The 22,868-nt window shown below is 44.9% G+C and overlaps 1 protein-coding gene and 1 long non-coding RNA gene across 3 annotated transcripts in view; both read left to right on the forward strand.

Moving 5' to 3' along the window:
• Positions 1–167: 167 nt before the first annotated feature.
• On the forward strand, positions 168–9,944 carry LOC133353591 (uncharacterized). Its single transcript, XR_009756407.1, has 3 exons — positions 168–436; positions 642–758; positions 6,431–9,944. It is a non-coding gene; the product is annotated as an uncharacterized LOC133353591 (long non-coding RNA).
• A 7,131-nt stretch (positions 9,945–17,075) lies between these two features.
• The window catches only part of LOC133353433 (inactive rhomboid protein 1-like), a 45,267-nt gene continuing 39,474 nt past the window's right edge, over positions 17,076–22,868 (forward strand). The window contains exon 1 of one of the 2 annotated variants that reach the window (XM_061569695.1): positions 17,076–17,604. The gene's annotated coding sequence lies outside the window, so the exon portion shown is untranslated. The remainder of the gene's footprint in view (positions 17,605–22,868) is intronic. The other variant, XM_061569696.1, reaches the window with a different exon arrangement.

A 22,868-nucleotide genomic window follows, 5' to 3' on the forward strand; every position in this document is an offset into this window, starting at 1 on the left:
ATGTGACTACAATTCAGATTTTTTTTGGCCCAAATTTAAACGGCTGTACGCAGTATGGACCTCAAAACGCAATGTCCCAACCCCGTGACGACCCGCGCGGGTTGCCACGGGGTTGTCAAAGCCACAGCACACAACGCGCTCTGAATCGCGTGCAGTCGCATGCCGACTTCGCTGCGGCTGAAGCGGCTTAGGACATTAAATATAGCCCCCACACACACACCAGCACCACCAGCACACACTAAGCGGGATTATGAGGGCATGTGTTGATGCGGGCATACACGAGAGCTGTGCGTTTTCTCTGTAAGGCGACTGCTGGTGTTGCCGCCGCTGCTGCTGCTGCCACTTGGAGGGCAGCCCGCGTCATGTGCACCACCATTGTGGTCATCAGCACCCTCGTGTACCTGGTGCGCAGGAGGTTCTTCAACAAAGTGGGGCCGTGAGTCCGCAGTGCCTCCTCGCGGCGTTCGCTCTGCGCCTTGCCTCTACGTGGTCACGTTTAATGATTAATTGTGCAAGCCGGGGGCTCACTTCGCAGCCTACAAAACAACAACAACCTTGCAAGCCGCTCGGTCGTATCTCTTTGTATGTTGTTGTTGTTTCGATTGTTTGAGAAAAAAAAGAGTATAAAACCTCTTTTTCAGACTCCATGAAGAATGCAATTTAAGGTCCAAAGGAGCAGCAAATGGAATTGGTGTTCAAAATGGAACCCCGCCTTAGCTGTGCATCGACAACATCCCCAGCAGCTGCCTACGGGAGAGGTATTCATGAGATCTTGATTGTGTAATGACGCTGCATTCTCTTGCCTACTACAAACTAAAAAAAAGACACGAATGAAGCAATGGTTTAATCGTGAACGAGCATAGGCAGGTTGTGTTTCATTTGGTGGACTGTTAGAAAAGATTCTGCTCCAGCGAGGGTCACGTTTTGCTTGCCACGTTTGGCACCAAGTGTCAGCCAGCCACGGCATGGTGGTGGAGTTAGAATTATATATATGTGTGTGGACACGTACACATGCGTTCGTGCGGCACACACACACACACAGGAATAGAATGATTAACAGCGACAATTGAACTGTAAGTGATTTGGTACTGGAATCATAAAGTTCGATTAAAACAACAATAGACGCAGATGTTATGCATTGGGTAAAACATATTAATTTTAAAGGTACAATTATGGCAGGGCCCATATTAATGGCGTGATAATTATTGTCTCATCATGATCACAATAAGTGTATTTGACAAATTGCATTACATAATAGCGTGTCTTTATTGTACATAAACATGTTATACCACTTAATGTGGTGCTGTATGTATGAAACAACCCCACTTTACTGGGTTTACCGCATGCAAGAGCTCATCTTTTTTTTGTTAAAGAAACTTAACGAGATTACGACAGCAGCACCCATCCTGGATGTTAACCAACATTAAGACCATGCTGGATGTTTGTTAACCAACATTAACACTATGTCCATTAGTCAGCAGGTGGCACTGTTATCCCAACGGAAGGTGCAGTATAACAACGTAATGTAGGGTTGGTCGTCTTGCAACAGCCACGACTGGGCCATGACATTACAAAGCAGCATTACCCTTGTACCTATGTTTGTTGAACTTCTTTCGCGCGCTACGTAGTAGGTGCGACATCCTTGCATTGTCTTGCAAGGGCGGAGAACCATTGTCTTTACTGGGGGCTCATTGGGACTTTACAATACCTCTGCCTGGCCACACAATAGCACACGCACCACCGGCGTGTTTATCCAACAGCATCGCAAACAATCATTGGGGGTTCACTTCTACCGCACTAACGAGATGCCTCCCACCTGCTCTTCCCTCTCTCACACAATATCGATTTGGTTCCAAAGTCGACATGCGCACGTGGTTTTTAAGATTCACCCGAACACGGCAGCCGAGATGCAGCGAGGGATACGCGTCATTCGGGGTGCCCGTGTCAAGGTGTTTTGAGGTCGGACCACGCGTTGTTCGCCAAGATGTCCAACGCTCTCGCTCCGCGTGCTGTATGAGCTTCTTCGGGAATGGAATGATGTCGGTCATCGTGCCGAACAACCCGCGGTGCAACCAGAAAGACATCGGATGTATGTTGAACTTCTTTCGCACCGGACGTAGCCAGCCGCTCTAATCGGAGGTGTGGGGGGACGGGACAAGCTAGACACAAAAAGCGGTTTCTACATAAATGCGTTTTCAATCTAGACGATGTAAAGATGCATAGCTCCAGGTGGCCTCCTAGCATCGGAGAGCTACACGGCACAAGCGCGACAAACTCACCTCAAGTCGTACATTTGCGGACCATTTCGATGTGACCGGGGCAGATTTGTGTGGCCGCGAGGTAGATGAAATGAAGTCGTTTGGGGCGTTATCTCACCCATGGGTTGCCCACCACCCACCCCGTGAAGTAGCAGCAGCAGTCGTGTACGGTGAGCAGTGCCGGATCATCCTCGTAGCACAAGTAGCTGCACAGGCTACGGGCCCCGCATTTTCAAGGGCCCCGTGCTAAATTATTTCAAGCTATCAATTCCGGTTTAGTGATTCTGCACTTGCTCTATTACTATAGTACTATACCGCTTTCAACTTTTATGAACGACTGGGTGTTTAAGGTTAGCGATTTGTCGTATTATCCGGCTGTATAGCAAATGAAAAAATACAATTAATAAAATAATAAAAATAGAACATAATAAAATACAATTCTCACGACGTTTCGGCCACAACGCAAGCAGCCGTCCTCAGGTGAAAACCAGGTCCGTCGAGGCGACAGAGTCTGAATGAAACAGCACACGAGCTTGGAGCATATATATATAAGCTGGGCGCATTGACAAAGGAATTTGCATATCAAAAGGAATTTAGCATATTTATGGGGAATGCAGGAATGTGATTAGTACTGCATATGCATGTGCATTATGCAGGATTAACAACATCAAAGGGAGCTGCAGTTTTATTTTTTTATTATTTTATTACTTCCCTTCTACGTGACTTTACCGAAAGAACCAAGAAGATGAATCCCTGCAGTCACGAAAGCTTTAAATCGAAATAAAATACAATTACTTTACTATGCAAGTAAATCAATTGTGTTTTAATATTTGTGTCTTTTATTTAGGGCCCCTTTATAACAAATGCTATACGCCCCGCACCAGCTTAATCCGGCACTGACGGTATGCGGTTATTGTGAATGACATTCGCAAACTGCTCTTTCAGATGTTGGCCGCGGTATGCTGCGTGCTTAACCGCACGCCCACCGCCTGGAATGAAATGAAGGATCCATCCACCCAGCAGTAGCAGCCGGTGGCGAGCGCCCGACACGAAGTGGGGGTATAGGAGGGTAACGTGGCACCTCATTTGCTCACCACAGCCATTCCCACGGGCGGCGCAAATGTTTCAGCACCGCGTTTTCACTCAAGGCCAGCGGCTTGCATGTGTCACTAAACAATGTTGGAGAACGCGCGGGATAGATGATCGTCGCTGTTCGGGCCACAATTGGCTGTGCCTCTCAAGACACCGGTCAAAATCAACAAGCGACGTTAACGTCATTGTTACTGCTGGCTGTCATCAGCAGCCGTGATCTATCCACTGCTGGGCGAAGGGCTCTCCTCCCCCACCCACGAAGTTGCCATCGTTTACGATCCGACGGTGAACACAATCCACCAGAGCTGCTTCCTCGTTGCTTCATCTCCACGGTGCACGTTCACGCGGGGGGAGTGTGCGCATTCACGCGGTTCCGTCCTCCCGGCGTGAGTCTCGAGCACACCAAAGCCACCATCCTCGACAGCGAGTGACGTCTCCCGGCCCAAGCGAGTGCGCTTAGGGGCCATCCATTTAATCCACGCAGAAACGATCAAGGATTATACGGGATTAATAATATTAATGTGTTTAAGCAAACAGATAGTCCACCGCCGGACTATCTAAACTCATTTGAAGGCCAATGTAGACAAATTATTATTGAGGCTTCAGCCCCCCCCCCCCCCCCCGGTTCCTATGCATACGTACATATTTCTAGATTTGAAGCTTTCGTGACTGCAAGGATTCATATTCTTAGGTTTTTTCGGTAAAGTCACTTGATACAGCTATCGTGCTGTGACGGTTCCACCTGAAGACGGAAGCTTGTGTTGCCTCCGAAACGTCGTTATTTTTATCTTCTTGGTTCTTTCGGTAAAGTCACGTAGAAGGGAAGTAATAAAATAATAAAAATAAAACATAATAAAATAATTCTCACGACGTTTCGGCCACAACGCAAGCAGCCGTCCTCAGGTGAAAACCAGGTCCGTCGAGGCGACAGAGTCTGAATGAAACAGCACACGAGCTTGGAGCATATATATATAAGCTGGGCGCATTGACAAAGGAATTTGCATATCAAAAGGAATTTAGCATATTTATGGGGAATGCAGGAATGTGATTAGTACTGCATATGCATGTGCATTATGCAGGATTAACAACATCAAAGGGAGCTGCAGTTTTATTTTTTTATTATTTTATTACTTCCCTTCTACGTGACTTTACCGAAAGAACCAAGAAGATGAATCCCTGCAGTCACGAAAGCTTTAAATCGTCGTTATTTTTATTTTATTTTTTATTTTACTTTTATTAACTTGAATTTTTTACCTACGTGACTTTACCAAAAAAACCTAAGAATACGTACGTACATAGTCAATTGACCCCCCATACGCAAGGGTACGCGTTTGGGTGAACCCCCCTGCCACTCCACGCGTGCGTAGTCAATGGATGGCCCCTTTCGGAGTGGGTGGCTTTTTTGTGTTTGTTATTATTATTGACATTTAAATTTTTAAAAAGCGTACGTTTAACAACCGAAACGTGTGAAGTCTTTGTTACCTTCATGAACAAAATAGTATCCAGTAGTCTAACTCGGTAAGATAGTAATGCATAACTCACAGTGGATCATCGTCAGATGATCACGAAATTAACGTTATTTAAAATAGCTTCTTTTTGCACATTCTTGCATATAATATTTTTTGATATTGTGTGTATGGTTTTTTGTGCGTTTAAAATGGGTTTACGACATGAACTTGGTATAAAAAACGTACAAATAGACAAAAAATATCCTATGAAAAAAAAGTTCCCGTATTTACTCTGCCGTACTTACCACTCCAATCTCGAAGACTCTGCATGGGGCGATGTACGCAGTACACCACCACTACTACTACTCTCTTGATTCAACACAACCACGGTGGGTGTTTGACAATAGCCAGACTGGGTAACAAACAGCCTTTGCAGCGGTTTCGGCGGATCGGTCCGGGACCGTCGGACAATCGATGATCAAGTGTCGTTTCATCCACTTTCAAAGGAGAATCGTCCACTTTCATGAGTAATTATCTGTATGATAATTCCCGCATTGTGGGTTCGTTCCATGACCTATGCGAGTGTAGATCCCACGCGCCTCCACGTGGTCATCGATGCACTTTTCAACTTTTTTCCCCCATGTTCTTTGTCGCTGTCCATGTTTCTTTTCCATATGTCACAGTAGGTAATTGATACATATATCGACCTGCTAGAACATATCAATGTTATATACTGTACAGATTAAAACGGACTTGTTTATGAACATTGAAATGCGTCGCCTTCCACTGCTAAGTTCAGTTCTCTAAACTCATTCCACGCTGCTCTCTCCTCTGCATTTGTACCCCCTGACGATAATTGCCCAAGTATCACCCCCCTCCAACCGTGTTCCTCAAAAACAACATTTTCTATTGTTAGTGGCCCTGTTGCAGGGCACTTTTGTTTTGCGAATTCGCCCCCGAGCTCTACTTTTGCAGCGCTGTTTGTCAAGTTCTTCGATCAATCCGCGACGACAATTCACCACTGCGGCTGCAATTTAGCGGCTGCTGCCAGCAGCAAACCCCGACTCGTTAATCTCGTCTCGATTCACGCTTATGCCTCTTTTTTTGGGGGGGATATCTCCCAATATCATTGAGGTTGTATCTCCGCGTCGAAACTCGCCGTCCGATGAGTACTTTGTGCATTCCTCCACGTTATTTTGACGATTCCAACGGTTTTTTTATAGCACACGCGCGTATCCGGAGCATTGCTCATAAAATAATCCGCTCTGCTAATATTGCCCCCGAAGTAACCAACACGGCTCTCCGCAGCCATCGACTCCACCCTTTGCCAAGGGTGGTGCCAGAGTGACCCAATAATAACTTTTATTGCCGCTACCACCTAGGAACGAAGGGAAGAGTGATCCAAGTCCACTAACTGCAGGGCTCGCTGAGTCACCGCCACCCACACGCGCCTACCCGCGTCACCTTTCCTTGGCCTCTCCTCCCACACAATAAATGTTGACATTGGAGCAACGGCCACACCTATTTCATGTCTCAGGCGCACACCGACGGCTCTTCCTGCACAGTCTCGAGAACGCTTTAGAAGGCAGCTTTCGCCACAACATGTTTTTGTTGACATCTTTGCATCGACAGGTCACGTCTGCTAGTCGCTCGACTGACACGAGGGGTGATGAAGTCGTGATCAGCCGTGCGTGCTGCAGCCGCAAGTGGCGTGGACTTCGTGAACGTGATTGAGCTCAACACAACTCGCACGCATACTTTATTTCACAAATGGAGTGTCAGTATTGTGCTTTTAACCAAATGGTAACGAAAGTATACATATACACAAACGCAAATAATTTTAAATATAAATGTTCATGTATTTTACATTATCATGATGTATACACAAACTGACATTTCGTAGTATTGCATGAATACTCTTGATTAGTTAGATTTTGCATGACTATAACTTTACGAAATTATACTGTAATAATGTTAGAAACAGCCTTAATTGGGTCACACTGCAGTCTCCCGTGACGCCAATCCCCTGATGATTGCCTGTTACATTGCATGCACTCTGACCACATTTCATACCCAAACCGACATGCAGATGCTGGTGTCTCTCTAACCCCCGTGGGCTCCCATCTTTAGTTTTTTACCCCTGGGATTTACCGTAATAGCCTTGATGAACACCTCCTTCAGTCTCACCCATTCATTATGCTAATATGCTACTTAATAGAATTAACTTTTAAACGATTAAATTCTTATTTTAATGATTAATTTGGTCACCTCCGATTAGCACGGTTGGGTTACGTACGGTGCAAAAGAAGTTCAATAGACGTACGCGCGTGTGTCGTACAACACTTACCGTCCCTGTTTATTGTGTTGCTATTATAATTTTAACTTTGAAATGTGTAGATGGTTATCTATATTCACTGCCATCTGGACATGAAAGCCTGACGTAAACACAGGGGGTGGGAGGCTCCGTGTTCCTGATCATATTTCACGGCTCGTCGGATCACCGAGGGAAAGTCCTTGACCCTGAAATTGTCCCGAAGGAAGTGGTTAATGAATGACAGAAAACGAGACCAGGCCAAAGGGGCCATCCCTGTCTCAGGCAAGCCAGCCACCTCCTCGCCATCTCAGGAGCAGCCGACGGGGTTGACTTGGCAGAGGGTGGGAGATGGGGGAAAAATGATATGGCCTACCTTTGGTAATCCTGCATGGAAGAGTAGGCCAAACACCCTGGAGAGGGGCTGTCTAGAGCCCACTCTAGGGGGAGACCCTTCCGCCAGCAGAGACACGAGAGCGAAATTTCAGAATTGCACCTTTAACGTGCAGTTGTCCACGTGCTTTCAGGAAGGGAATTAAAGGAAGCAGTCACTAGAACTTGTAACTTGGTTTTTCAATACAGTACTGGGCTGTCTAATCTCTCCTGTCAGAATTACAAATATAACACCGGTCAACACACTTTCTCTGGCATAAGGTATTCCAACGGTTTTAAGGTAATTTTGGGGTGCTGATTCCAAATCTGGCATCAGTTTTGTCTATCATATCAGGTTTTTGAGATATCAAATATTGCATTTTCAATCAAAACTGCAGAAGAAAAATATTAAATAAATGTGGATATTTACATAAAATGATATTATAAACACACAGTTAATTTCGGGTAAAATCAATGAAAATGGGGTATGATAGAGCAAATCTGAGATCAGATTTGGAATCAGCACACTGAAATTAGTCTAAAACAGCTGCAAAAGTCCAGGCCAGAATTTTTTTTTTGTTGACCAGTGTAATTTTATACATGTGCATCGCGTTTAAAAGCGATTTCACTGTATCAACATCAAAACTTATCCACGTCACCATCAAACCACCAACGACAACCGTTGCATCAAATGCCGGCGGCGAAGACGAGAGCAGCGTGTGTCAGTCACAAGGACACCGACTTGGCGGGCGTTAGCGCGGGTGAAGCGACGGGGGTCTTGAAATGTGCCGCCGTGAATCACGCGAGGCTGAATAAAAAGGCCCTCGCCGACAGGACGTGCAAGGGAGGGCATTTATAGGCTGGCTTGTTAACCGCGCTGTTTCTTTTTACTGCACGTTGTTACTAACTGGATTTTGGAAATTGTTATATCGGTAACCCAGCAATGCATACTTTTCGTAATAAAGGGGTTTTTTTTGGGGGGGGGAGGTTAGATTGCGTGAATATAAATGTGTCGTTAAACCTGCCACCACCCGACACAGCCAATTAGTAAGGTATGTCACGTCAGAAAAACGCGCCCAATTAGTGACTACTTCAGCCCACCACCGGTGTGTTGGCGAGTAAATCCACAACATTTACAATTTGATGATTACATCCAGCACCACTGGGCGATTTTTCGAGACAATTCATCCGAATCGGCAGGTTTTGTTTACGTGACAAACCTTACTCATTGGCTGTGTCGGATGGTTGCGGGTTAACGACGCATTTATATTTACACAATTTAACCCCCCCAAAAAAGACATGAATTATGAATAATATTGGTCGCGAAAGCCTACGGTGTCAAAATGCATATTTTGTGAGGAAAAACTTCAGCCTGTACTGACACTGTTTTATCTATGTTGCTGTAATTTTGTCCGTGTACATGTACAGCCAGTTCTGTCAATCCACTGCTGGATGAGAGCCTCCCCACACCGTGCAGGCTGTGAGGGTTATGTGACCATACTTCACCACGCTGGTCAGTGCGGGTTGGTGAAGGTGGAATGTGAGTGCAGAACCACAATGGATGTGGCTCCACTGCCCTCTGCTACTGCACGTGTTTATCATACAATAGTGGTCACCCAAACAATATCCAGGCTCACACCTGCTTAGATTCAGAGTTTTGATGGGATTGGGCACATTCTTGTTTTTTGTTCATAGGCTATTTGTAATTTTGATTTGATTACATTTCTACCGCTTGCGATTTTGACAACAGTATGTATTTAGTCTGGTACTTTTATCCTGTAAGCAGTTTGGTTTCCATTACAATGTTTCTTATCATTCCATTGCTCTTCGTGATGTTTACATGTTGTATTTAATGTTCAAGGTCAAAAAAATAGTCAGACTAAGAATACATATTTACGAAGTCACATGTGAAATATCGCATGTCCCAATGTGATATTTGTGTTTTTGTCAAGGCACAATACCAGGGACCATCCCTTTTCCATTTCCAAAATGAAAATTTAAAAGGAATAATTGACCAATACTTTATAATACCTTATGCCTTTGTTCTGAACACAGAAAATATGTTTGTGCAACAGGCATAAGGGCCCGCCCATTTCCTTTAAGCAAACAAAATAAAATTGAGTAGTCTCCAGTGAATCTGATGGAAAAACACATGTTCATAGAACTCCAGTTGCTGGGTGCGCCTATTTTGTCACTTGTAAGAGCCTTTACAGGCAAAAATAATGTTTTAATCTGTTAATCTTGATATTGTTTTAATGGGTTTTTTTTTTCCCTCCGACGATGTTTTATTGTCTCTCCACTGAAAAACAAACGATTGCATGGTCAAGATGAAAAAATAGCTCAGAAAAAACGAGACTACGTGTAAATACCCCCACAATGTTAATGTTTTAACTGACGATACATGGAACAATTTTCGAGGGAAAACTTTACTGTTTAGTTATTTTAGCTGAAAACACTCACCAAAATGTGTAAAGAAGTTTACATAATTTAAATTTATAATTAAGCTCCAATTCAGGATTTACCAAAAAGGAATTAAATTGCCGCTATAAATCGGCGTAGGCTCTGCTAAATATTAAAATAGAATCAAGAGGAGCACACAGGAGTTGGGCATCTCAGTCGTTCAACGGGCGACTCTGGCTAATGTAGCGAACGCGAGCGGTCCCCTATCTCTCGCGAAGACCACAATGGCAACATGTATGCACAATGCGAAACAGACGATTGTTATGCACACAAAAAACAGCAGTCGTAGGAAGTCTGGTGTCTGATGTCTGCATTCCTAGATAACATTGACGAGTCATTTTAGTCTGCCTTAACTGTGGCTTTCTCGTGCAATCATTCCCCACCATTTGGCTTCTTCCCTGGGGTGTGTGCCACTAGAATTCCATTGTGCGTGTGCATCCACAGGGTCTGCCCTAATCAGGGTGGACACGCTCTCTCTGATGGCCTCAAAACATAGATATGTAACCGAAACTATTTTGTATTTTACCAGGTTAGGCCCACTGAGCTATGTAGCTCTTTTCAAGAAGCGACCTGGCCACAAACGATAGCTCAACAAAGTGGCTAATCATGTGGTAATTTACAGCAGCCAAATACTTTAAACGTGTGTTTCTAAATGCGGAGGATCTGGAGAAAAATCCACGTGGCCACGGGGAGAGAGAGACTTGCAAACTCTAAATATACAGCCGTTGTCAGGGTAGGGATCGAACCCTCGACCTCCTGCATACCAGGCGAGGGAGTTAACATCTCACCACCGCGTCGCCCACATATATAGTTATACACAGGGACGCATGACGGCGTTCTGCGAATATGTAATTTTCCAAACACCGCTCGCACAATGAGATTGTGTTCAGTATCGTTTTTGTTTTAGCGTTGAATGGGGTCCCGCAGTATAGATGGAGTGTGGTAGTTGTAAAGTGTGGATATTCCCAGACTCCTGCCCCAGTGTGAAATCGTAGGCCAGTGAACACTCTCAAAGGACTCTGCAGACCTCCTTCTAGCGCAGGGGTCGGCAGCCTGTGGCTCCGGAGCCGCATGCGGCTCTCTAAGGACTGTGTCGTGACCGTTATTTATTAAGGATCACCGTCTCATATTCACATGCAATGTGGCTCTTGAAATATTGAGGGTTTTTTTTTTAGCAAATTCGAAAAAAAAAATATCTTCTCGTTATTTTGGTTGCCGATCGCCCTGGTCTAGTGGAGGCCTTTCAGCCAGCAAGCAATCTTACGGCTTCGCATTTGCCTTGAATACCCATTGTGTGCATTAAACCAACGATTGCGTTACGATTACTCAACCAACACGACTCAATCAAGGAACTAACCGATCAGCCTATAGCAAAGCTCTCTTGAAATTAAGTCTTTGGACTTAATTGAGATTTTTTTTGGCAACAAAATTATCACATTAATTTGTCAATTTATGATTTAGCCCATTACCCGATCTCTATTTGTGATTAGTTTTGACCTCATTAAAATACTACTAAAATGTCATCCCAGTTACTGCATCTTTAAAATATGCAATTTTATTCCAGACAACTCTGTAAATTAAACGAGAGTGCATAATCTGTCACCAGGCAGATCAAACTTCCACATGTTCCAGCGACTCATTAGTGCACTGAATTACACGTGGCTCCTAATTTTAAGGGCAGCAGCAGCAGCGTCCGGAACAAGCATGAAGAGATGCCATTGCAAGCACTGTACAAACTAAGGAGCGTCTTTCATTTGGGTGCAGCTGCCGAAATATCTTTCTACCCTTGCATTCTGCCTGCCTTTCCCTCCCTTCACTATCCCCAACTTCAGATTGAACATCAACACAGCTCCACAAATCCACTCACCATATTCTCCCCAAAGGAATTCCAACAACTAGCTTTCCAATGTGCTTTGGGTTGTACCCAGTGCTGTTCGGTATGATGTCTGAAGGTTCAACTCCGATTAGCACGGTTGGATACATACGGTGCGAACGAAGTTCAACATCCATACATACGAACACGTGGTGCAACCTGAAAACAAATTTGAGAACGAGAAGTCCTCACTTTACCATATTAATAAAAAGTGTGCCGTACTTGGCCCTTCCCCTCTTCAACCATTATATATACGGAGTGGTAGCTCTTGTAATCTCTCATTTACTTGATACAGCTGTCGTGGCTGTGACGGTTCCACCTGAAGACGGAAGCTTGTGTTGCCTCCGAAACGTCGTGATTTTTTTATTTTACTTTTATTAATTTTAATTTTTTACCTACGTGACTTTACCGAAAAAACCTAAGAATATGAAGTCCTTCATGCTTAAGTTGATGATCATGTTCTAGAACATTCTTAAGAGTTCGAAATCTAAAGCCATCGTCTCTGTAACACATTTCTAAAGAAAAAAATACGAGTCAACTGTGAAGCTAACCAATTGTCACATTCTTCACTTTTGTTGAGTGCTATTCTGGACTTTACGCACCACATTATTTATTTATTTCTTAATTATTTGGATAACTGGAGCATCATGCATGTTTTTCCGTCACAAAATGTGTCCAGTCATGTTTAGTAGTTTTGATGAATTTTGGGAAAAGTTGGTCAAATTATTTTGCAGTGAGTGGCCACAAAAACAAAAGCCCTGTTACACATTCGCCCTATGCTGACAATGTAAACACATTATATATGTATAGACTGCATTGGCAAACCGTGCTGCACGATAACAAAAACCCAACACATTCGCCCAAACGACTGCCTTAAAACAGAAAAAGATATACATATTAGCAGATGTTTCGGCACTTGGTGCTTCTTCATAGCAGTGATGGAGCCTAAAAGGAAAATGAATATGCATTCATACTGGAGGAATCCGATGAGCTATAAAAAAGAAAATCACAGATGAGTACCAATCTCAATGAGCCCACGTGGAAGGTTGTAGCTTCTTTGCATGCTGTCCACAAGATTCCACAATACAAAAAGGTCGAAAAGCCATGCCAATATAAACAAAAGAATCTCTCAAACTGAATATATTTTAGGTACTATCCTTTCCATGACATCCATCAGGGAACACGTGACGTGGAATCCGCTCCTATGCAAAGCAACAGTGATGTACTATCCAGGAGATTGCATACCCATGCAAAGAGTCCATGCAGGCAAACAACTGAGCCTTGCTGCTGGCAGAAGTGATCAAGAGGGAGCTGCAGCAGAGTGTGTGGGATTACTCCTCTCGCTGACAAAGATAATGGCTATAGAGGAAACGGTCCCATTGTGGCCACACCAGTTGCTGAACCAAAGGCAAGCTTACTGTGTGCACAGCAAATGTTTACAAAGCAGTTCCTTTTCCACGTTGTCTATAGTCAAACCACAAACAGACATAAACATTCCAGCACTTCTATGTTGATTTAGGTTTCTAGAGTGCTCTTAGGTCAACATTTATAATAAAAAAATATACCCAGCTACAAGTGCCGCGAGTAGATGACGGGATGATTTGGGAGCCCGTTAAGAGAGAACTGAGAATATCGGTTTCACTGTCACGCGACAATCATTACTCGCAAATGGTGGGAAAGTGATGCCCTTTACCGTGTGGACCATGTGGCTTGAAGGGAACTAAGAGATGGCTCTGTAGTGTCTGCTTCTGAGCACCATTCGCTATCATGAAGGGTCACGTGGCTCTGGGAGGGACCTGAAGGGATCCTTCTTGTCATGGGCCCCAGAAACCAAATTAAAACTAAACTATTTTTTTATTTTACCAGGTAAGGCCCATTGAGATGCATAGCTCATCACGTGGAAATTGATAGCAAACACTCTAAATGCACGTGGTTCTAAATGTGGAGGGGAAAACCGTAGGACGCAGAGAAAAATCCACAAGACCACGGGGAGAGAGACACGCAGACTCCAAATATACAGCAGCAGGCGTGAGGGTCGGGATCGAACCCCCAACCTCCTGTATACCGTGGCCCCCGATAGCATGATCGGGGTAGAATTGGTGAACATGGCATGATCTCCACTAGCGGAAGCCCCAGAGAGCCCCTGTGGTGGGTTACTGAGCTCTTCCACACGAGCCAGACTTCTTGTAAGAGGTCGGAGTAGCACCACTCCACCCCGCTGCAAGCGACACACAGATCGACTAACTGCGGTGGAACACATGCACAGTGTTCGGTCGACAGACATGGGGAGAGTTAAGATAGTGTGTGCACGTATGTTAACTTGCAACGTACACGGGCATGAATACACATTGAGTACAGTAAATGTACACACGCAAGTCAAGTCTGGGACCGCATTGGCAAGTGTAGAACTGTGGACTGGCCACATTACAGCCGATATATGTGTACGAAACTAAAGTATGTAACACAGCACATGACCCGGCTCTTTTTAACTAATTAATGTACAACCCCAAAAAACAAGCTTGTACAGAAAGGTAATCTTCAAACATTTATACCGTAATACGTTTGCTAAAGATACTTTTTTTTTCCTGATTTCATTTGACAGAAGCAAGTTTTTTTTAAAACCGACCTTTCAATGTTTTCATAACAATTTTACACATTGCTTGCATGAACATAATGAGTCTAAAGTTACAGTTACTCCGGCGATGACAAATACCGAGCTAAAAATATCTCATCAAAGCATGCCAGTCGTTCCGACTCGCGCGCACACCCCACGTCATCCCGTCGAACCCTCCGCGCGAGTCGAGGATTGTCTCATGGATCTTGCTATTAGACTCTGTGGAGCTCTTATCGGAAAACACCACCAACCACCAAGGTACGTAGGTGGACTTCTGCACAAATCTGGCTGTCGCCTGATTAAGCTAGTTGTAATTACTGGCCAAACGTCGTACTCAGATTGTAAATGTTGTGGTTTGGCTCTCGAACACACCGGTGTTGCTGTACTCGTGACGAATTGGCCACGTTCTGTTTACGTGACAAACCTTACTAGTTGGCTGTGTCGGTTGGTGGCGGGTTTAACGACAAATTAACATATTAACGCGATCTAACCCAAAAAAAATCTGTATTATGTACGTAGTAATGCTGACACGCGTGATGCCACACTGCCGATGTAGGCAGCCCGAATAGGTAGCTGTGTACCGTGACCCACCAGCACGATGTCTGATGACTCCACTCCACCTACCGGGGGATCTTTTTGTTAACTAATACATATTTACAGCTAAAGAGGCTCCCAGCACGTGGAGCGAAACGTCGGACAATGCGGGACAACACGAGGTGCAACAGGAATACGCATCTGGAGGGCAAAGCTCATAACATCACAACCGTGACAAACTGCGTGGTGGTAAACCCAAATTGGACTTCTCGCACATTTATGAGCTGTTGTCAAACAAAAATAAATGTAAATTAATAAAATAAAATACACAAATGTGTGATGAAGGCCCCAAGCCATCGGGGTTGTTTGACCATACTTCACCACGCTGGTCAGTATGCGTTGGTGAAAAGGGGCTACTCAGGAGCAGTGCAGATACCATTCACCACTGATGTTAGCCGTGGTCAGGAACCAAATTCAGGTCACCAGGTTCACAGTGCCACACACTAACCACAGCGCCACCGCTCCACCCCAGAGCTATTATGAGACTGAAAAAAAACATTGCCGGGCACCTGCCACATCCCGGTCTTATTTAAACGTATGACCTTGAACCACTCAACACCGGCTTACTTACACATTTGTTAGTCTGCTCTTCAGCAGTTATTCAATGTCAAGTATACGGAATTAAAATGTGGTCTACCACGTTTGAAAACCCAACTCATTAAGTAAGGTGCAAGTGCCAACGAAAGACTTGTTCAAATCACGTGTTGCAACCGTGACACTTCCATTACACAACAATTGCTCAATTTTATTGTATCCATACATCAAAAGTGTTTTCAAACGCTGCACGAAGATTACTACCGCAGTTACATGGAATCTAACGAGCGGTAACATCGTGATGTATTTGGGGCGATATAAATGAACTGCCATAATTACGAATGCCCAACTACTCACAGGGCCACGTAACATATATGTTGAGTATTTTTAGGTTTCGCACAAGCGAATTGGTGGAGTGATAATAAGTGTGCAGTACTGTACTCGCAAAGAGAAAACTTTAGTTTGATAACGCAGCGAGGTTAACATCATGCTCCCCCCCCCCCACTCACCAACCCACAATGACCAGAATGGTGAAGTATGGTCAAAACGTACATAACCGTCGTGGTTGGGGGAGGCTATAATCTATCAGTAGATTGGCAAAAGGCTGAAAATAATGATTATTCACGTACGCTTTAAACGTAATGAATGGGATTTTCAAAAAAATAATACTATCATTGATGCAATTATCACATTGCATTATCTAGTTGTATTTTTGTGAACAAGAAATATATGAGTTCAAGTACCGCTCAGGACATTCATAAAATGTGTTTCACACCTTGTCACACGCCTCGTGTATTGCATCATTTCTTCACGACAACGTGTTGGACCGACTTGGACATTTTACATTTTAGCCACCATAAGTGCCATTAAGTAACAGCCGACTGACGTTAAGCTAGGAGCCTGTGGTCTTGGGAGTCATCTCATTGTTGGTGTTGTCTCTCCGTGATGCGATTGAGCTCTGTGAAGTACATTCCATCAAACATGACAAATACGATGGTATTTTTATTATAATCAGGAGAGATTCCCAATAATTGACTAAAACTAAAACGTGAGAGAAAATTATTTGCTGGATTAAATAATGCCACTTTAACTGTATTTTCGAACATTTTTAACTGCGTTTAAAAATAAACATGACATTTACAGACTGCCAACAATCTAAATGTTCAACATGTGTACAAAAAAGCACGCTCCTTTTGTAGCTGTAGCCGTTATCGACGTGCGAGTTCACGGCATGTCTTTGCGAGATAAGATTCTTCTGTGGGACTTCTGGACAGGAATGCTGCCCGGTTAGGGGACAACCTTAAAACAGGTCTGTGAAAAGTCACTTAGCGACGTGGTTGCAGGGGGAGAGAGAGAGAGAGACAGAGAGCGAGGGGTGGGTGGGGTGTGTGTGTGTGGGTTGGGGTGTGTGCGTGTGGACGAGGAGGGCTTCCCACATGAGTCATCGAGTGCATGTGACAGCCCGCGTCTGGCGGCCGGTATGTGCATTTGTGAATGGGGAAATAGGAGGAGCCCGTCGAGCAACTGCTGCCACCCAGAGCACGCGCGTGGCTTGGGTCCTTCCCCCTCGCGGGCCCGGCCCAGCCACTCGCAACCCAAGCAGGAAGGGAAAACGAAGCAGCAGCAGCAGAAGAAGAAAAAGAAATAAAATATTTAATGAAAAGTTCCATGGCCTAGGCACTCCCCCCCCCCAAACTCATGGTCCGTGAGTGAGGCTCGTTGTGCGCAAGGCTCCCGGTGTTCCACCCGCCGACACGCGCACGGGCATCATCATCATCCTCATCCTGTGCTGCAGCCACTCCACCCGCTCACCGCCTCGTGGCACCGGGGCCAGTCCGGACTGGCCCAAGTAAGAGCAGCGTGCTGCTGCTGTAGCTGCTGTACGACCGACAGGGAGAGCGAGAGAGCGAGAGAGAGAGCCACGTCTCGGGGCCTAAGTTGCCAGCGTTCAACAACGACAAACTCGAGGATGAAACCAGAGCTGTACACGGCGAGGCGAAGGTGACGCGAACCTCAGCGAAAGACCCCCAAGGCTCTGCCGGACGGAGGTGAGTAGCGCGGAGTCTGATGATACTGCCTGTCCGAGCGCTGCTCTTCTCTCTCTCTCTGTCCGTCTCTCGTCACCGAGTCGCCTCGAACTTGACGGCACTTTGACTTACAGCATTCTCAAAGTTGACTGCCAAGTAGGTAAGCGTGGCTTGTTGAGTTACTACACTGCGCATCTTACCCGTCCTGAGATTCACCATCGCTGCGGGGTATAAAGTGTTCTTCGTTGCGTTTGTTAAAGCTTAGGTGGCACGTGTGCGCGCGTGTGCGTGTTTAACCGGCTTTCACATCAAAGAGCAAAGTCATTCAGTGGCGTGCACACCGGCCGTGTACGCGGGGCTGAAGCCACCGCTGTGCATGGTCGAGTGTCAACTTCACTCGATCCAAAGTCACACTCGTTAGCTGCTTGTCGCACACTTGGACACAAGGTGACACACACACACACTCTCGTTGGAGTTTATCGTAAGGCGAGCGTTGTGTTGACAGCCGCACACCGATGTTGCGAAACTCCCTGCTAATCCGAGGTTGCCCCACGCCCCCTGGATCGTCGGGGAAAGGGGGGCAAATCGCCATCTGTTTCCATCTGTGCGGGGACAGGGCGTTGCGCCTTTGCGCGCGTGAGGTTTCTCCTGCCACTTGCATAGGCACTCGTTAATTGGGTGGAAACAGCTTAGAATTAAGCCGAATTAAGGACCTTCCTAAAATAAATATACCACGACGCAGTTGTTACTTTCCTGGATAAATAAGTAAATTATTATAATTGAGTTCCGAGGTGATGCACTGTATTATGAATTCATGCAACACAGCACGGTGGTGAAATACTAATCCTCCATAATGTATTCGGTGTCAATAATCGCACCATTCCATATTAATCTGCAATACAATTGCAAAATGTCTCGCATGAGACTTTTTGCCCAACAAAAATAGAATGTTACCCCAACAGTTGAATCGGCGTTCCATATGTTAAAATGTACATCCGAGTCAAATGATCGTTGCCCCTAAGACAAAGGTCAGTGCATTGTAATTCTCTGCTCGCCACGATGGGAGGGCCACACATCGTATTTTCTTGAAAATGTCCACTCGAGAGAAGTATTAAAGTCCACTTTGTCATCTCAAATGTTACAACTCCCGGGGATTGTTCTAGCCTAGGCATTGCCAACTCGTGTTTGCTCTTAAAACGTAAAGTGACAGACATATCATGCCTTCTCACTTGTAAAAGTACCTCGAATTAAAGGTCACGTTCGCGACCCCGTTGCCCATGGCTCCTCGTTTCCGCGGGAGCCAGCGTTTGTGAAAACTCATCTGGCCCCTAATATTCATAATGAAGGTTTATTGGGTTAGATATCTCAAGTATAAATGTGTCGTTAACCCAACACCACCCGATACAGCGAACCGGCAAGGTTCGTCACGTAAACAAAACGTGCCAATTCGTTACCAGTGGAGCCCACTCACAACATTTTAACAATTTGTGAGTATTGAGATGTTTCGCTGGTAATTACATCCAGCATCATCGGGCAATTTTGCCAGAATTGTGGCAACACTTGTAACTGTTGTGGATACACTCTCCAACACACCGGTGGGCTGAAATAATAACGAATTGGCACGGTTTATTTTACATGACAAACCTTAAATTTTGATTTAAAGCTTTCGTGACTGCAGGGATTCATATTCTTGGTTCTTTCGGTAAAGTCACGTAGAAGGGAAATAATAAAAGAATATGAATATAAAACAATATTGTTTTATACTTATTTAATTTTATTATTTCCCTATATAAACAATATTGTTTTATATTTATATTATTTTATGATTTCTCTTCGACGTGACTTTACCGAAAGAACCAAGAATATGTGACAAACCTTATTGGCTGTTTCGGGTGGTGGCGGGTTAAAGACACATTTCACTAACGCGATCTAACCCAAAAAAACTTGTATTGTGAATAATATTGGTCGCGAAAGCCGACGTGTCAAACTGGCTCCTAATATCCCTACCATCAGAAATTCTCTTTGCAGATAAGTGGAGTAAAATTAGTGGATAACATCGCGGATAATAGGATCCGCAATGTCCGTCCCCCACATCACGGCGGATAAGAGGAGCTCAACTTTGGTATGCTCTAGGAGTAACTAGTAAGTGTGTGAAACCACATGGATTTGTTGGGAACCTGAAAACGATCCCCAAATTGGAATTTTTGTTGAGGCCCTAATTAAGGAATGTAATTATCCCAAATATTATACGCAAAATCACAAAGCCATACAGAAAACTAGATTATTGTTCTGATGTGACATCATTGAAGTGGCAGAAAAACAAAGGGGTTTAGCCCCCTTGCTGTTAAAGGTTGAGTAATTGGTTCAAGCACACCCAGACCACCCCCACACAATCTCTTAAATTCCACATTAACAACCACGGACTCAAGATTGTGTGTGTGTCTGGCCAAAGTTGACGCTTGGCACTTAACACAGTTATGTCAGTAACAGTTTTGAAAACAATTAGTGTATTGGAATTATATAAATGTGTTGCTAAAGTCCAACTTGGCTTTGATGGGGTTTTTTTTACCTTCGGGTTGTAGCATGTTGTTTGTCTGGTACAGCAATCCGACGTTTCGGCTTCACGTGCTTGGAAAGCTTCCTTAGAGGAGAGCTCAGTTTCGAACGAAGTTCTCGGGCATGTGGAGGGAAATGTCATAAAATCGTGCCGAACACGGGCATAAACTCAGACCCATCGCACGGCACATGCGGCACAATCGCCCTAACCTACGGCAATTAATACTTCCTGCATGTTGATAATGTCGGCTATTAATAAAAACAAATTGCTTCTAAACTACTACAGTAAGTTACGTTGGCAGTCATTGGCACATAAACAAACACTGCACGCCTCAAGCAATCGGAATGCTAATACAAACACAAATGTCAACAACAGAGTAGATTGCAATCTCAGAATAGGGTTCATCCAGACCGCGTTGGTCCGAGTGACAATTCCTGCTGTTGCAACAAAGTTCTCGATCAGTGCAGGGCAGTGTCTGCTGGAAGCTGCCTGTTTTAAGTATTGTTATGCCAGCTTGTTTCTGTTCCAACGTCAGGGATGGAGGCGGGTGTGTCACAGTGGTGAGCGACCCGAGTTTGAATCCTGACCATGGCTGACATCAGTGGCAAGTGATGTCGGAACTGGTCTCGCACCACTCCTTCACCAACGCACACCGATCCCTGTGGTGAAGCCTCGTCAATAAAACCCCAGACCAACAAAGTGTTGGGAGGCCTGATTCCACTGGGGAATTGGGAATGACTAGATTTGCATCGTACATATATGTCGTGTGTATATATACGCACACGTAGAGGTACTGGGTAATCCAAGATTATTACATGGGGGAGCAGTGGTGCAGTGGTTGGTACACTCTGCTACGAAGCCGGAGAATCTGAACTCGCCCTTCACCTATCTGCATAGACCAGCATGGGGTAGTATGGTCAAGCAATCCTCACCACCATCACGGCACAGGGAGACCCAACATTTGCAGTGTATGGAAAAGGTTCTGAACATTATTATACATTTAATTAACATACAAACATTTGCCACTTAAAACATTGCAATCCATAAACTGACCAATTCAATTTAATTACATTTTCCTCTTTTTAGGTGATGGGACTTTTTAGCTTGCATGATTGCACAGTGCATACCTTGTCATAACCCCGCGTGGAGTTGCACTAAATGCCGTATTACTAAACATTTATGAAAGCCAGCAGCACATGGGCCTGGGAACTTTAAACATCGTCATGAGTGACTTCCTTTGGTACATTACGCATCGACTAATTTTCGTTCTTTCATTGCCACTGCCCCGAAGACTGACCACAGCGTGCGTGTGTGCCGAAACACGTGTGCGCCGAAACACGTGTGTGCTGTTAAAGTCTGCGTCATGGCCATCGGTGCTCTTGGCATTTGTTTGACAAACAATTACAGAGACGAGTGGCCGCTGTACATTCCCAGACAGCAGTTTCTTTTTAATGTGAACAATTCATGATTTAGTCCAAAGAGAAAATAATCCTACGATGGTTTTCGGATTAGTACCCCGCGTGTTGTCCAGCACGTTGTCCGACGTTTTGCGCCACGTACCGGCAGTTTTTTAATTTCCTGAAGGGGATCTGAGCTCGTGACGAACAGCGCACAGGACAACCCTAAACGCACCATAGAAGAACTGTACAACACAACCGCGGAAACCTCGAGTAGCGACCGTGGAAGTTATCCGTGCACATGAATCCATGTAACGTTATACGGAGCACCATCGAAATGTGCACTGGACATGTAATTGACTCGTAACAGCTTTGAAATGTTTTACATTTTCACCATTTAAAGTCGAGTAATAGAAGGTAACTCAAAGGATGGCTTGTGAATGTAATAATATTCTTGGTTTCACACCTGATGATGATTGCTTGTGTTGCAGTCGAAACGTCGTGAGAATTTTTATTGTTTTGTATTTATATTTTTTTCCCCTTCTACGTTACTTTACCGAAAGAACCAAGAATATGAATCCCTGCAGTCACGAAAGCTTTAAATCAAAATTTAATGTAATAATAATTGATAACAATGGTCGAACAGCTTTCCGTCAATTCACGGCCAGGCGAAAGCCTCCCCATGCTCTGTCAGTCATGGGATTGTTATTTGACCGTATTCACCGTGCTGGGTCAGTGCCGGTTGTTGAAATTGACGGGGGGGGGGGAGGAACGGGGTAGCCCAGGACCGGTTCTCGCCGCTGACGTTCGCCTTGTCCAAGCTCGAACTCGGTTCATCGGGTTCACAGCAGCAGTGCAGCAGCCAGCGCGCTATCGCTCCAGCCTGCCAGGTTTCGATTACGTAACCCAGAGAATGGCACGCGCCAGCTACCACATTCCATAACAGTTGTATCATAACGCATCCGTTCAATAATCATGCCAACTTATTGAATCGGAAAAGGCTCGTCGAGTTTCGAGATTCTCGAAGCAAAACGTTCTTGCACTGGCACGTGTGGCTGCTTCCATGAGTAAGTGCTTGGCTTGGCATGGAGGAAACCGATGCACAGTCGGTGGGGAAGGTAAACTGAAGCATTCCAGGAGTAACGATCAAAGCTTCCCATCTCCTGGGCACCTCGCTCCAACAACACCCGGCATTGCCAGACAGTCTCCCACCAATGTACCGACGAGGCCCAATGCGAGAGAGAGAGTGGGTGCTTTTAAGGCGATTGGGGAGAATGTGAAACCAAATGATGGATTATTTTGTGACCTAGACACGTGTGTTTATTCCTAGA

Source organism: Lethenteron reissneri, chromosome 44 (genome assembly GCF_015708825.2).
Source record: "Lethenteron reissneri isolate LAM-NWPU_2019-01 chromosome 44, ASM1570882v1, whole genome shotgun sequence".
Classification (NCBI taxonomy): domain Eukaryota; kingdom Metazoa; phylum Chordata; class Hyperoartia; order Petromyzontiformes; family Petromyzontidae; genus Lethenteron; species Lethenteron reissneri.